Below are 15,010 nucleotides of genomic sequence, written 5' to 3' on the forward strand. Positions count from 1 at the left end.
GGAAGCCCCAAGGCCTGAGTTATAAGCCTTTCAGCTTGGATTCACTATAAAGTACACTGTGGGATGTTTAACCACTGAAATTGCAGTGTGCTTATATATGTCATGGAATGAGAAAAGTCTTCCTTATGTTCCTCAACTCCCAGGGGAGTTAGGAGGGCCAGAGAAATGTGTGGCACTTCTCTGAACTTATAACTATGCAATGATAATCTGAAACAACCAACCAAACAACACTGCATCAAAAAAAATCTTTGCAATCCGTAAACACCACAGTTAGTTGAGACCTTGAGCACACTATGCCTTTGTTAAGACTGCCTCAGTAATGTCATCTATAAAACAGGGATAATAATAATCGTGATGGTTAGTATTATGTGTCAATTTGACTGTGACAAGAGGTGCCCGGATTAAACATTACTTCTAGGTTTGTATGTAAAGGTGTTTCCATATGAGGTAGCATTTGAATTGGTGGACTCAGTAGAGGAGATGGTCCTCCCCAGTGTGGGTGGGTTTTATCCAATCCCTTGAGGGCCTGAATGGAACAAAAAGGCAGAGGAAGGAGGAGTTTACCCCGTTTTCCTCTTGCCTGCCTGTTTGACCTGGGACATAGGTCTTTTCTTGCCCTTGGACTGGGATTTACACTATTGGCTCCCCTGGTTCTCAGGCCTTCAGATTCAAACTAAAATTCTATCAATGGCTTTCCTAGTCTCCAGCTTGCAGAATAGCAATCATGAGAATTCTCAGCATCCATAATTATATAAACCAATTTCTCAAAATAAATTTATCTTCCTCTCTCTCTCTTTTTGTTTCATGTATGTGTCTGTATATAATCTTATTGCTTCTGTTTCTCTGAAGAACCCTAATACAATAGAACCATCCAATAAGTTGTTATAATGATTGAACATGTCAATGTATATAAAATACAAACCAGAGTGTCTAGCACAGATTAGTGATCAATGTCTGTTATTGCTAATATTATTAGTGTTATCAGCATCAGCATTATAGCCATTACTTTTAATAAAGTTGTCATTTTCCTCAAGGTGATTCATAGAGGTAACTAATGTTTCCCTCAGGTATATTTATTCTTTGAATAAGAATAACTGCTCCATAATAAAGGCCTCTATAATACACATAGGGAATTTTTAACAATTTATCTTGGTAATCAAAGGTATAATGATGATATAAAAATAGAGACTGCTTCAGTTGCTACAGCACCTTCTAAAGAATAGTTTCACATGTAGATCAAAAAGTTATTTTTACTGTTTAAAGATAGAAATGATACAACAACTTTATATTTTGGTAGAAATATCTTCATTTACTAATAAATATTAAGCAGATGGCATTATGCCCAAAGCTTGCAATCAAGTCTGCTAATATGTAGGTTGGCTTCCTTATAACTGGGCTTTCCCCCAACAGAATAGATAGAACCTGGGAATCTCAGGGTTAGAATGAGTCACAGAGTTAGTCATCTAGTTAACTTTAATCATTCCATAAACCCATTTGTAAGAGCCTCACATGGAGTAACTGCAGAACTAGAAACTCTTCACCTGCAAATATTGGTTACATTAAATACTTTCCTCAGTGCAAGAAAAAATACTCAAGCAAAAACAAATTTCTCACTCAGGTCCTTCACTACCTGGTTTTATAAAGCTGTTCATATCTTTTCATTGTTTGAGCATAATATTACTGATCATTATAAAACCAAAATCAAAACAAAATTCCTGTTCTTTAGAGTGCTTATATTATACCAGAGGGCTTATTGGTTGGAGAAAAATCACGGGATTATATTTTGGAGAAAATCACACGTGCCATGCCCTGCAGTTGAGGACTGTAGACATCCTAGCAAGATCACTGAATTCATGGAGATATGGGGAGCCTTAGCAAGTTGTAGCAAACTTGAATGAATTGCCCACGAGGCAATTACTGACATGGCTTTCCACAGAAGAAGAAAAATTTTGCATTGAGCAATTTAGTTAGTTCAATATTTTAATAAGAAGTTCATCTTAATCTTTCACATATTTATTTTTACTTATTCTTTTTATATTGATATGTAATAGTTGTACACAAAGTGGGTTGTATGTGATATTTTGATACCTGTATACAATGTGTAATGATCAAATCAGGATAATTTGGATATCTATCAACTCAAATATTTCATTTTTCCTAATTAGTGGAGATTAATGAATGCTGGCAAAGTTTCCCTTCATACCACTTTTCCATAAAAACCAAGTTATATATGGCTAAAGGCCAAACCCACCCCTAAATTGCTTCCTTATAAATTATTCAATAATCTGAATACTTCATTGTTACATTTCAGACAGAAAAATATTTACCATCTATAATGCTGTAGTACAATGACAGATAGTCTACATTTATACCAGTAGGAAGAAATAATTTTGGAAGAAGCCATTTGCAATTGACTATGGATCCATTCTATTTATAATATTGAATATAAACATGCTAATCCCACAGAGAGGAAAATGTCTTTCCAGTTGAATTCTCTATCAAGCTGAGACATAGAATGTTAATTCTAAACCAGTGTTGATGAATTCTGATTCTAAAAATGTACCTTTTAATGTATCACAAAATACTTAAGTTTGAGATTAGTTGAAACTATTAGAACATGTTTCGACTTTTAGAACAAATGCTTTATTAAAATGCACATTTAAATGAGACACATCTCTAAGACCTGATGTTTTAAGTTGTGATGTCCTCAATAACAATAATTAAAGATTAAATCTCATTATTAACAAAATGACAAATCGAATATTGTTTACTCACTATTGGAATTCAAATTTATTTTAGAAAAAAATATTAAATGTTACTGAATCAAAAATCAACATAGCTTGATAATTTTCCCAGAACTATTACATTTGGCTATGGCCAAACTGAGGATAAAAATAGAAAAATGAAACAAATTCCTTTCTAACCTATATGAGTAACAACCTAGGGCACCAGTATTTTTATAATGAAAGTGTGGTATCATATCTCAGTTTCATGACTTATAAACTATTTGACCTATGACCACATTTTTTAGCTTAGTTTTCTTTTTTATTAAATGTGGCCACTAATGCATACCATGTAATGTTGCTGTAAGATTAAAATGAGGAAACAAATGTAATTTCCTTACCTTTCTCCAAGCAGTGAGATGTAGACTGGTTTACTGGAGGGTTATTCTGCTCCTAAGCTTTCACTGCCTGTCCTTATACATACTTTCTAGCATTTGGAAGAATTATACTTTATCAGTTATATCTATTTATTTTGGAGTATACAGATAAATATTACAAATCTGAGTGCAAAAGCCACAAATGCAGTGACTCTGTGTTTCATTTGCTTTTGTCTTTGCTTTGGTTCATTAGTTTTACTCATCTTTGTGTATTTCATACTTTTCCTGTAACTGTCAAATAGTAGATGCATAATAAACAATTGTTGAATAAGCAAAAATACAAAATTCTTGAAGGTCATGTGTGATCAATCTTTGAAAGAGGAATAATGCCTCTAAAATAATGGGAGTCAGATGAGAAGAAGTAGGGTATGTCATACCCAGAAGTGGGAATACAAGAGAAGCAACTAGGGCCACACCAAGAATGAGTCATGGAGGAACCTTGTGGCAGACAGACCATGGGTGGCCAACTATTACCCCTCCCTGGTGATGGCCATGTCTTTGTGTAACTCCTTTCCCTGAGTTTGGGCAGGACATGTGAGTTGCTTCTAACCAAAGGAAATATGGCAAAGGTGACGATGTGCACATGGTTACATTATGTAAGACTATATTGTAGTGTCTGTGGTACTAGAGTCTCCCTATCTCTCTTTCTCTCTTGCTAGTCTTGAAGAAGCAAGCTTCCATGAATTCTACAGCCACAGGGAATTGAATTATGCCTACAGTTACAAATGCCTAAAAGCAGATCCTTCCTCAATCAAGCCTTCAGATGATACCCACTCCCAGCTAACATCGTGATTGCTAGCTTGGGAGACTCTTCACAGAGGACTCCTCCAAGCTGTGCCCAGACTCCTGACTCATGGAAACTATGAGATAATAAATGTGGTTTAAAACAGCTATCAAGTGTGGATTATTTGTTACACAGTAATAGAAAACTAATGTAAGCAATCAAGGTCAAGATATAGAAGCAGAGAAGAAACAGAGAATAAATATATGCATATGATGATTGTGTGTGTGTGTGTTTGTGTGTGTGTGTGTGTGCATGTGATGCCATCCAGATCAGCTCCAACTTGTCTCAAAGAAGCCAGCCCTTTGGGGTGGTAGGATGTGGCCAACATTAATACAACATCAATTATACTTTTCTTGTCAACCACATATCACAATTCTGTTTCAGAGTCACAGCCTTGCTTTAAACAACTGTATTAAAAATATGTGTCCTAATAACAACAATAATTAAGCAATGAAGTAGAAATGTAGTGCAAATCCTTTATCACTAATGACAAAAGCTATAGTGAATGTATCTGTAGCATCACAATATATAGATAATGTGTGTCTATAGCAAGACAATATGTAGCTGGGATGTCATCAGCTACTAGTAGCATTTTTTAAATTGATACTGTAAATTATTATATAAAAACCAGGAAAAGGAATGCAAGGATAGTCTTTAGAGATTTTGCAAATACCCCAAGGAGTTGCTTAATGAGGAGGAAATATTATTGCACATGACAGAAATTTCATAACTAGTTATAAATACCCTATAAAGAAAGTAGAAGGATTTACTCCAGCTTATGGAGTTGTGCCTCTGTGGGACACTATAGCTAATTCTGCTGCACATGAGGATGACAAAGAGAGCTGATTCTCCCAGCTTATAGAGGAGCCACAGTCACAATCGCAATAGTAGTCTGCCGTCCAGGGATGTGGAGGTCCACAGATCATCACCTCTGGGAGGTCTTTCCCTACACACAGGTGTCAGAGATGGGTGGCCCTGGGTTACTAGAAGCTCTCTTCTTTCAAACAGTCTATTTCCCCCTCTCTCCTAAAAGTCCCAGATGACAGAGTGGCTGGCAGATTCGATGGCAATTGCAATCACCTTAGTCCAGACCAAAATACTCCCCAAAATACTCCCCTGCCCAAACTCTTCCAAGCCTAAGCTAATTTTGTTAAACAGAGAATTTTGTCATTTAGAGAATTACTGAAAAATACTTACAAGTGCTAAAACAAGATCTTTGAAGACATGATGCCTAAAATTACCAGAGAATTTAGGTTATAGGTTCTGGCACACAGTTGCCATGAATTATTCTCTGTGGCTCCAATTTTTGCCTATACTATTTCCCTCAGGGAGCAGGCAGTTTTTATGTACCTGCTCCTTTACATTAACTGTGTTAGCCTTTGAGATATTGGAAGGGATAAACATATTACAATGCTTTTATTATCACAAAATAAGGATTCAGGACCCACAGATATACTACAACAGATCCACTATTTTGTAGAAGGATTTTATGTTAAAAGTTGAGAAAAAAATAATAAAAAAGGAAAATTAGTTATTCAGGGAAAAAAGAATGTAAGATTAGAACTATTTTTTCCTTTTACAAGCATTAATAGTTAAAGTTCTGCTCATAAGTGAAACATAGTCTTTCCAATATTACCATTTCAAATGCAATTGTGAAAAATATAATAAGTGATTTCTCATTTCTTTTTGTCTTTTGTCTGAATTTCTCCACATTATTTATTAGTTAGTTCTTGCCAGGATCCTAGGAGATCAGGATTATATTATTAATACTAGTATCCTGGTTGTAGAGACTTTAGTAGCTTACCCCGAATCAGCATAGTTGAGATTAAAATAGGTATAAAATGGACAAGGGAAATTAGGTATTTCATTGTGTCGAAGGATTTGGGAGTTGAAAGATACTTTGTAGATTACCTCATTCAACCTTTACATTACCAAATAAAGGTTGGGTTTCTCTGAAGAGTTAGTTGTTTACTGGTGGTTGCCTGGATTCCCAAATAAAGCCAAAGGATTAGTGAATTGCTTAAAGGTCCCAACTCCAATCATTCACAGGTCAAATTTCAAAAGCACCCCCAAATTCTTTACATTTCTCATTTCTTCAGTTAGCCATTCCATACCTGTTATTGCCTAACAATTTAGGGCTAGGTATTGTGCAAGGTGCTGTGATTTTGGATTCATTAGGACTCTTTTGTCCAGAGGAGGGTGTAAGAAAGTGTTTAAATTTTGCAATGGAAGAGCAGGGAACTACATAAACTAAAAGATAGAGGTGTGATTCTGGTAATGTTCTCTAGAAATCAGTCTCAATATGAATGGAAAAGGAAGGCGTAGCCAAGGAACATTTAAAGAAGTTGATTATATATGTGTGTGTATGTGTGTGTGTGTGTGTATTCTAAAGTGGATCAAACACTCAAATGCCTATAGGGGCTGGGTGGTACATATACAATGGTGAGTCCTGCTTGGTATGAGTGCACGTGCAATATTACAAGTGGTGAGGGCTGAGGTCACTAGAGATTGCATACTCTATTTAATAAGGGAGCAGCCATATACAGGTTTACCTTATTATTGCCTTATTTGAACAAAAGCCCAGTGTCACCAGGTCTTCTGATTTTTTTTTTTCCAAAAATGCCAACAATATAGATCTTATAACATTTTCTAAAGCTCTTAATTTGGTTTTTGGTCTCATAGAAGAAGATCTAGAATAAGTAAAGTCTATCCAATTAGCAAATACACAATGTGTAAAGATCAGCTTTAAAATTATGTGGGCTTAAATTTACCCCTTCCCCAGGGGGATCTCCGCACATACTTATTAACTGGGTTTCTCTGAAGAGTTAGTTGTTTACTGCTGGTTGCCTGGATTCCCAAACTGGTGAATGTCCACAGGCTGAAACCAGGCAAATGGCATGGTAATGGTGTATGTGGACTTATGCCCTTCTTCCTTTTGTAGCAGTGACTGGGTATCAAACTGACCTAGTGGGATTAATCTACTTCTATGATAGGTGTTCTAGAGGTGGTGTGCTCAGCAGTTCTTGCTACCATGTACCATTTTAACAGGCTTCAAGAGGGCCAGGAACAGTATAAGGACTTAATGTATATTTTGTCCTCTATCTAAAAATTACACTATAGGATAGGTACTGTTATTGTTCAATATCAGCTAGAAAATTGAGACTAAAAGAGGTTAAACAACTTCCAAAGCCACACACCTTGGAAGTACATGGTTGGGTGTGATTGAAACCTGGGTACACTAATTTTAAAGTCAGTGCTGGTGCTATTTTATCTCCTTGTGATGCCAGCACAAGGGGTCAAAAGCAAAAATTTACTACCATGTAGTTTCTCTATAAAATGGTGAACAATCTATTGAACTAGAAAATCATATTTTCATTTAAGTGTGAAGTAGAAATGACTAGATTTTTTCTGATCTCTTTTAAGGAAGGCAAATCAATAGAGGAAAGAAGCTAAAGTTTTCAGTCCTCAGGGGCCAATTATTATACCGGGTGTCTCTCCATCAGAATAAAGATAGATAAATACATATAAACATACATATATCTATGACAAAAGTAGTCTTGTTTGGATAACAGAAACCTAACAGGAAAAAAAGCCTGTTGCCTGCAAAATGGAGGCATTGAAGTTCAAAGGAGCAGTCCCCGTCACTATTCATTAGTAGTGGCTTTGGGCATGGCAGTGGGTTGTGGGAGAATAAGGCCAATGGTATGTATGTGAGTATTGAGGCTCCTTGCTTCTAACCTTGTAAAGTACACTAGGTTGCAAATCCTTGCTCTACACTTTGCTAACTTTGTGAACTCTGGCAAGTAGTAACCACATTAAGCCTGTTTTTCTTTGACTTTTTGAGCTTAAATGGAAAGATTAAATTAAATAATGGGTAAAAGATGCCTAGCAGAGCATCCAGCACAGTCAGTACCCATAAATATCACGTCTTCCCTTTCCTTTTCCTTTACTGATTCTCTGCTCACAAATGAAGGATTTGCAAAGCATGAGGTTTGTGGACAACTCTCTTAGGGATAACTAACCATAATAGCCTCAGAGGAATATCCAGTTAAATAGGATAATGATGATAACTAGCATTTATTGAGCTTCTCATGTATTGGACACCGTGCCAACTATCTTCATATCCAATAACCTCCTAGCAACCCTATAATCTTTTATTTTATATTTATAAACTGCCATAATTTTAACCATTTCACAGACAATGACATTATATTATAGAGAGATTAAGTGACTTCTCCAAGGTTAACTTGTCTAATAAGTTGTGGTGCTTGAATGTGAACTTGTTTCTGTGCTGAGAGGCCTACACCTGGACGCAGTACTTAAGGACAACTGCAGCAGGTCTCTTTACCTTAGTCAAGGTAACTGCAGGTACCCCCAAATCCTTAAATTTGTATCCTCACTCCTAACACTAAAATATGAAATAATCTAGGATTTCTTCTCACGTGATACTTTGCCCTTTCCCACAACATCTCTCCAAACATTGTATTTTTCTTTGAGTAAAATATGTTAATGTGACAGGTTTATTTGAAGGTATTCATTTGAAATGTGAACACATATTTTCATTTAAATTTGTTCACTCTTCAAATTAGCTTGGTGCTTCAAAAGGTAGCAACACTTTGGTAATGAAAAACAGAATGTGGTAGCAACTTGAATTCTGTTAACAATTGTAATATATTTTTCTTTGAAATAATTTTTCCCCTTGAAATATTCAATAAGCTCACTACCATTTGCTTAATTATTCTATCCAAGCATAATAGCTTCCTGATAAACGAGAGCACTGTCTAGTGCCAAAGCTTATTTCTGTGTATTTTTTTAATAAAGAAGGGTTCAGAGTGGTGATTTCTTGATATCCCTTCAGGCTTTTGAGAAGAGATCTTATCTTACTAATACATTTTCTAAAAGTGCAAAAGGAGCAGTCAACTGTTCAGAAAGGCAGAAGCATACATTCTCACATTTTTTCCCCAGGAAGAGTTCTCTATAAGACCACAGGTGGACACAAGAGTATCCAGACAACTAGACTCTTGCTGAATCACAGGATTGTTAATATTCTCTCTCTCTCTCTCTCTCTCTCTCTCTCTATATATATATATATATATATATATATGCAGAAATTTGTTGGTAACAGTAATAAAAAATAACACACAGAATTCCTCAGACTATGAAATATCTTCCTTATAGATAAACACAATTCTTTTTGTATTCAGCTCAGAAACTTATGCCTGCATAAGTGACAGCTCATATTCTGCTCTAGTGGATGCTTAATACTTTTGCTAAGTGCCAGTCACCAAAAAATGCCTGTGTAGTGAAGCAGAAATCTACTATTTTGCTGAATTTACCTCTGGTTTTCCTGGAGGAATATGCAGGATACAAAATTTGATACTGACTTATGTATTATATCAAGGATGATGATAGTTATATTAAAATAGATCTGGTCTTTATAACTTCCAGAAATTATATTTTTACATATAGTATGGACTGGAAACACATATTTATGTTCTTGGCTGGAAATCATATAGGATGAAGAACTGAACCCAGCTGTGACTCAGAATTAATTATTTGGCTTAAAAAAAATAACAGTCAGTCACCACCCTAGGAGATTCTGATTCAGTAGGTACTTAAGGTTAGGACTTAAGAGGGTATATTTTCTATTTTAAATCTCCTTAGGAAAGAGTAGAAATATATACCAAGCATATGCTAAAATATTTGATTTTAAGTAATATATATTTTAAGTATATGTTATATTCATATATATTTATATATTTTATGTATATAGTTTAAAATATACATATACAAATATGCATGTAGATACACTTTATACCATAAATTCCTTATCTACAAATTTGTCATTTATCTTGATGCATAAAATTACACATATACAGAACTGTTCATTATAGCTTTTTTAAATTATTGAAGAAATAGTTTCAGCTTAAATATTAACCAGCAGAAGAGGTGATTAAATGAATTATGATACAGCCATACAATAGGATACCATGTAACTAACAGAAAAAAAAATGTTAGATTTATATAGTTTAAATGGATTAAAGACAATCTATTTTGCATTACTGTTAGAATATGGTATGTTATAGTATAATGCAGAAAATGTGGGTAAAATAATATGTGGGAAGGTCTTTACTTTTCATCTTAAACCCTGATTTATAAGCTAAATTTTATTCTCTTCATTTGTTTACTTTTATAATTTAATACATGAAACAAATTTAAAAATACAGCAATTCTTATGTTTAGCCCGTACTTAGAACGCTATGGCCCACCCCAACTATAATGTTGGTGTGCTATAGTTAAGTTTTAATCATTAGAAAGTTGTTCAATCAACCAACACTACACTAAAGGTTTTGCCCAGGGGGGAAAAGTATTCATTTTGTACCCCTAAATGATCATATCTCAGTTATGTACTTATCAGTTATGTTCTAAGTAGACCACATGCTCAAGGCTGCTTTATAATGCATACGTTTATTGTGACAATGAAATGAAATGTGATAAGAAAGTGAACCATTCCACATCACCACCTAAGATGTCTCCTTAGGAAGACCTGATGAAACACTGACAATGTGAACACAAGTGTGTGATATCCAACTAAAAATAATAATAAGAAAGAATGTGAAAAGTTTCCCATGCTGTGAATCAAAAATGGTATCATCAAGATCCTGAAAGAAAACTCAATTCAGGCAGCTGATGGCACTAAATTAAAAATATCCATCTTCTACTGTTGACAGGCCCTTTATTTTGTAGTAACTATTCTATGCTAACCTTGTGAAGAAAGGTCAGAGAGGTAATAGGGCCAACTGTGAGGACTCTCTGGAAGCCAAGAGCCTTGGGGCCCATCCTAAAAGAGAAACATTGAGCACGCACTTAACCTCTCTGCATTTGAGCTTTCCTATCATCTTCGAGATGAGAATAACGCACACCATTCAGCCCACAAAAGGGTTGAAAGGGACTCTGAGAAAGTCCACGGAAAGCACTTTGAACTTCTCAGAAGTAAGCTTTTACAAAAGTACAAAGCAGTACATCAAAAGCCACCCTCATACCTATCTGAGACATCAATGAGTGGTTCATGAATAGGATAATGTATAGGTCTGACACTGAGTGTTCCTTTTCATTAAAATAATTGCCACAGCAATTTCTTTTCTTTTTTACCAGGACATTATTCATATGCAACCTTGACAAACCCTGACATTCTTTCTCAGATCACTGTGAGCTGTCTCTGAGGCTCATTTTTGGCTCACTCAGCTGCGTTATTCAGGCAACAGGTATAAAATGTGGTGCTCCCACTTCTCTTCTTAGGTCTTGCTAGAAAGTAATCTTTTGAGGAAAGTAAAGTAGAATATGTTTCAGTAGGTTATTTATGACTCCATGTACTATGGCCACATTTGGCACATTACAGAAGTAATTCACTCACAGTGTTAGCACCAGAAAGAGGAAGCACAGCTCTTTCTTCAGCTATCCAGCCTACATTGTTGTGTCTACACATGAACCACATAGAGGAGTGCACCATCAGTCCTAGAAAAGGATTTTGCTTGCTAATTAGTAGCAATTAAAATTTTTCTTCAAATCAACACATGGATCAGTTTCTCAATATTAAAATCACCCGAATCTACCTGAGATGGGTTAAGTAATAATCTCTGAGGCTCAAGCTGCTGCAAAGAGATGTTTTAAGAGATTCTACACATGTGTGTTTATAGCTAAACTATGCATAATAGCCAAGTGGTGGAAATAGCCAATTGTGTATCCACAGATGAATGAATAAACAAATCATGGTAGATACATACAATGGAGTATTATTCAAACATAAACAGAAATGCATGATGTACTGATATATTCTACAACATGGATGAACCTTAAAAACATACTAAGTGAAAGAAATCAGACACAAAATGTCACAGATTGTATAAATTCATTTATATGAAATATCCAGATTAAGTAAATTCATAGAGATAGATTGCAGAAGGATTGCTGGTTGCCCAAGGGCAGGAGAGAGGGGTAAATGGGGAACAACTACATAATGAGTATGAATTTTCCCTTTGGGATGATAAAAATGCTTTGGAACTAGATAGAAATGGTTGATACACAACATTATGAATGTACATATATGCATACATATATTCACATATACTTTTCCAGGTATTTACTAAGGAACCTGCACTGAGAATCTTGTCCAGAAGGTCAAAATGGTTATTGATTAATACCAGTACTGTTGCCACTGTACAATGCTGGCTCCATACTATGCAACTCAATCATGGTGCGGTTCTCAAGGTCTCAGTGTGACTCATATATAAGAGCATCACCTGAAGTGCTCACTTGTGACAAATGCATATTTTCAGGCCCCACTGCAAACCTGCAGACTCAGAATCTCACAGGGGACATAGAGCAGGGTTATACATGTAAAATCATTTCTCCAAGTTATTCTTATGCATTACTTTTTAAATGTATTTTTTAATTGACAAAAAAAAAATGCATTAAGTTTTAAAACTCCAAGACCTTACTTTGGACCTTGCCTTACTCTTCCTTATTTATCATTTTTTAGGAGCTTTTCTCATGACCCACCTCCTCTGGTTGTTGCTTAGTTACACATTATCTCTTTTAATCTTCACAAATGAAAGCAATCCTCATAGACAAGAGAGAAAATTAAGATCAAGAAGGGACAGGAGTCACTCAAGGTTACATATTTAGAAAAGGGTAAAACCAACAACCAAACTAAGTTTTTCCTCAAAAATTTGTAAACTCTTTATTCCTCGACACTCAGCTTACCTCTTCCAACCATTGGTTATGGTTTCTCATTCCCCCATAGCCTCTATCTTCTAATATGATGCTTGGGATCCCTACACTCACCAGAGAGTCACCTTCACCCATTCCTGGACTCAGCAACAAATGAACCCATAGTTTTGGCCATCTTTTCCTGAAGTTTTCAGATCTTTTTGACTTCAGGTGAAGTTGGCCTCTCCCCTCTACTCCCTCCCCTTCTACCTATTGAGACTCTTGAGCTCCGCTACCACTCACTGCCCTGTCCACTGCTCTGTGCCCTATACCTGCCCCAACCTTCTTACTGCCTGAGCTCCCTCCCTCCCAAGTTCATGCCCCATCCTCAACTCTCTCCCTCCCAGCTCTGATCTGACCTCTGTTTAAATACGTGTAAATTCCACCCCCATTACCAAGCAATCATATCTGAGTTTGAAACGAGTGTGGCTTCTGCTTTCTTAAGCAATCTTTTTCTCTCCTATCCTCTTTATTTTCTCATTACCACTTTATTCCTTGACTCCACCCCCCTCTTGACGCTGCTTTCCTTAAAGTTATCAAAATCCATCTTCAGGCTAAATCCATTTGTCAATGTTCAGTTCCTCCTTAACACATGCTTCATCTGATATTTAAACTTCTTAAACTTTCCCTTTCTTTATTCCCCTGGGATGATAGGGCTTTGTGGGGTTTTTTGTTTGTTTGTTTTATTTTTCCTTGTTCTTTTCATCTTCTTCAGTAAGTTCATTAAATTGTTTTTCAACTCTTAGAATGTTTACCTCTGAAATGAGAAAAATGATATCTAATGCAGGATGTTGTTACAGCACAACCAAGTGAATGTCTACCTAGTGCATCTACTTCTTGAACAGGACTGCATGCACAGCATGGGTTAGACATTGGAGTAGAAAGATGGTATAGACGTGGCACTAATGTTGAAGAACTGCTGATTTGAAGAGACTTGCTGACAATCCTGGTGCTTTATTTATTCATTTATTAATTCAATTAACTTTAAGTGCCAGTGATAACAGTCAGGCTGTTATCTAAGCAATGAAGACACAACAATAACCAAGTTTGAATAAAGCATTGCCCTGATGCAGACTACATTTTAACGATAATAACCACTAGATAATATCAGAGAGCCCTAAATGCCATCACGGAAAAAAATAATAATAAAATACAGAGTGTGGCAGTGAAGTGTGCTCAAGTGTGGTCAGAAACTATTTCTCTGTGGAGGTGACATTAGGTCTAAGACCTAAATGATAACAAGGATAATTAGATATTCAGAAAGAGTATTATATGAAGAGGAGACTGCATATGCAAAGGCCCTGCAGTTTGAATGAACTTAGCATGTCAATAGGGCAGAAGGAAGGCCAGGAGAGGTTTTGAACAGTGAAGAGGTAATAAGAGAGTTTGGAGAGGTCTTGTATATCATGCTAATTGAGGAGTCTAGATTTAATTCTAAATGCAAAGGAAACTCACTGGGAGGTTTTAGGTAGGATGTGATGATGTGATAAATGATTTAAAAATTTAAATCACTTAAAGATCATCTGGAAGCTGTGTGGATACTTGATTTGCTTAGGGAACAGTGGAAGCAGAAAGACTAGTTATGAGTCCATCTCTGCACTTTGGCAAGACAAGATGGCTGAAATTGGGGTGGTAGCTATGGAAATGGTCTGAAATTCTCATATTTTGGTTCTAGAGTATGCTATCTACTATCTACTTGTTTATTTACTTGTTGCTTTCTAGATTACATATCAGAATTTAAATTCTTTGAGCACCAGGACATTGTTCTATCCCCTAGTATCTATAATATTGCCTGACAAACTGTAGGTGCTAAATAAATAAGCATTTGTGGAATTGGTGGATAGCTTGGGAGCTGAGATAAACTCCTAAGATTTTGGTTTGAGCACTGGGGCTGAGAGGCAGAAAAGACTAGCTTGTGAGTAGAAAGCAAGAGTTCCACTGTGGGCATGTTAGGTTTGAGATGCCTCTTAGCAGACGCTTTGATACACACATCTGGAGCTCATGGACATATTTTTTTATTATTATTATTCATTTAAATATGGTCTCCCCATTTGCTCTGCAAACTTGGCAAGAGCAGGGGCTCTTGCCCCTTTAATTTCTTCAAGTGTGTACCCTAGACCAGCATATCGGCATAACCTGGAACTTGTTAGGGATGTAAAGTGTTGGGCCCCACCCCTGACCAACTGTATCAAGAATTCCAGGGGAGGAGTCCAGCACTCTGCATTTACCCAGCACTATTCATGATTCTCATATGCATTACAGCTTGAGAACCACTGGTCTAAAACACTGTTAGATGT

General features: G+C 36.1%; 1 protein-coding gene across 2 annotated transcripts in view; it reads right to left on the reverse strand.

Moving 5' to 3' along the window:
• Nucleotides 1–15,010, reverse strand: part of KCNIP4 (potassium voltage-gated channel interacting protein 4) — a 1,096,218-nt gene that overhangs the window by 436,505 nt on the left and 644,703 nt on the right. The gene's annotated exons all lie outside the window — the stretch shown is intronic.

Source organism: Microcebus murinus, chromosome 3 (genome assembly GCF_040939455.1).
Source record: "Microcebus murinus isolate Inina chromosome 3, M.murinus_Inina_mat1.0, whole genome shotgun sequence".
NCBI lineage: Eukaryota > Metazoa > Chordata > Mammalia > Primates > Cheirogaleidae > Microcebus > Microcebus murinus.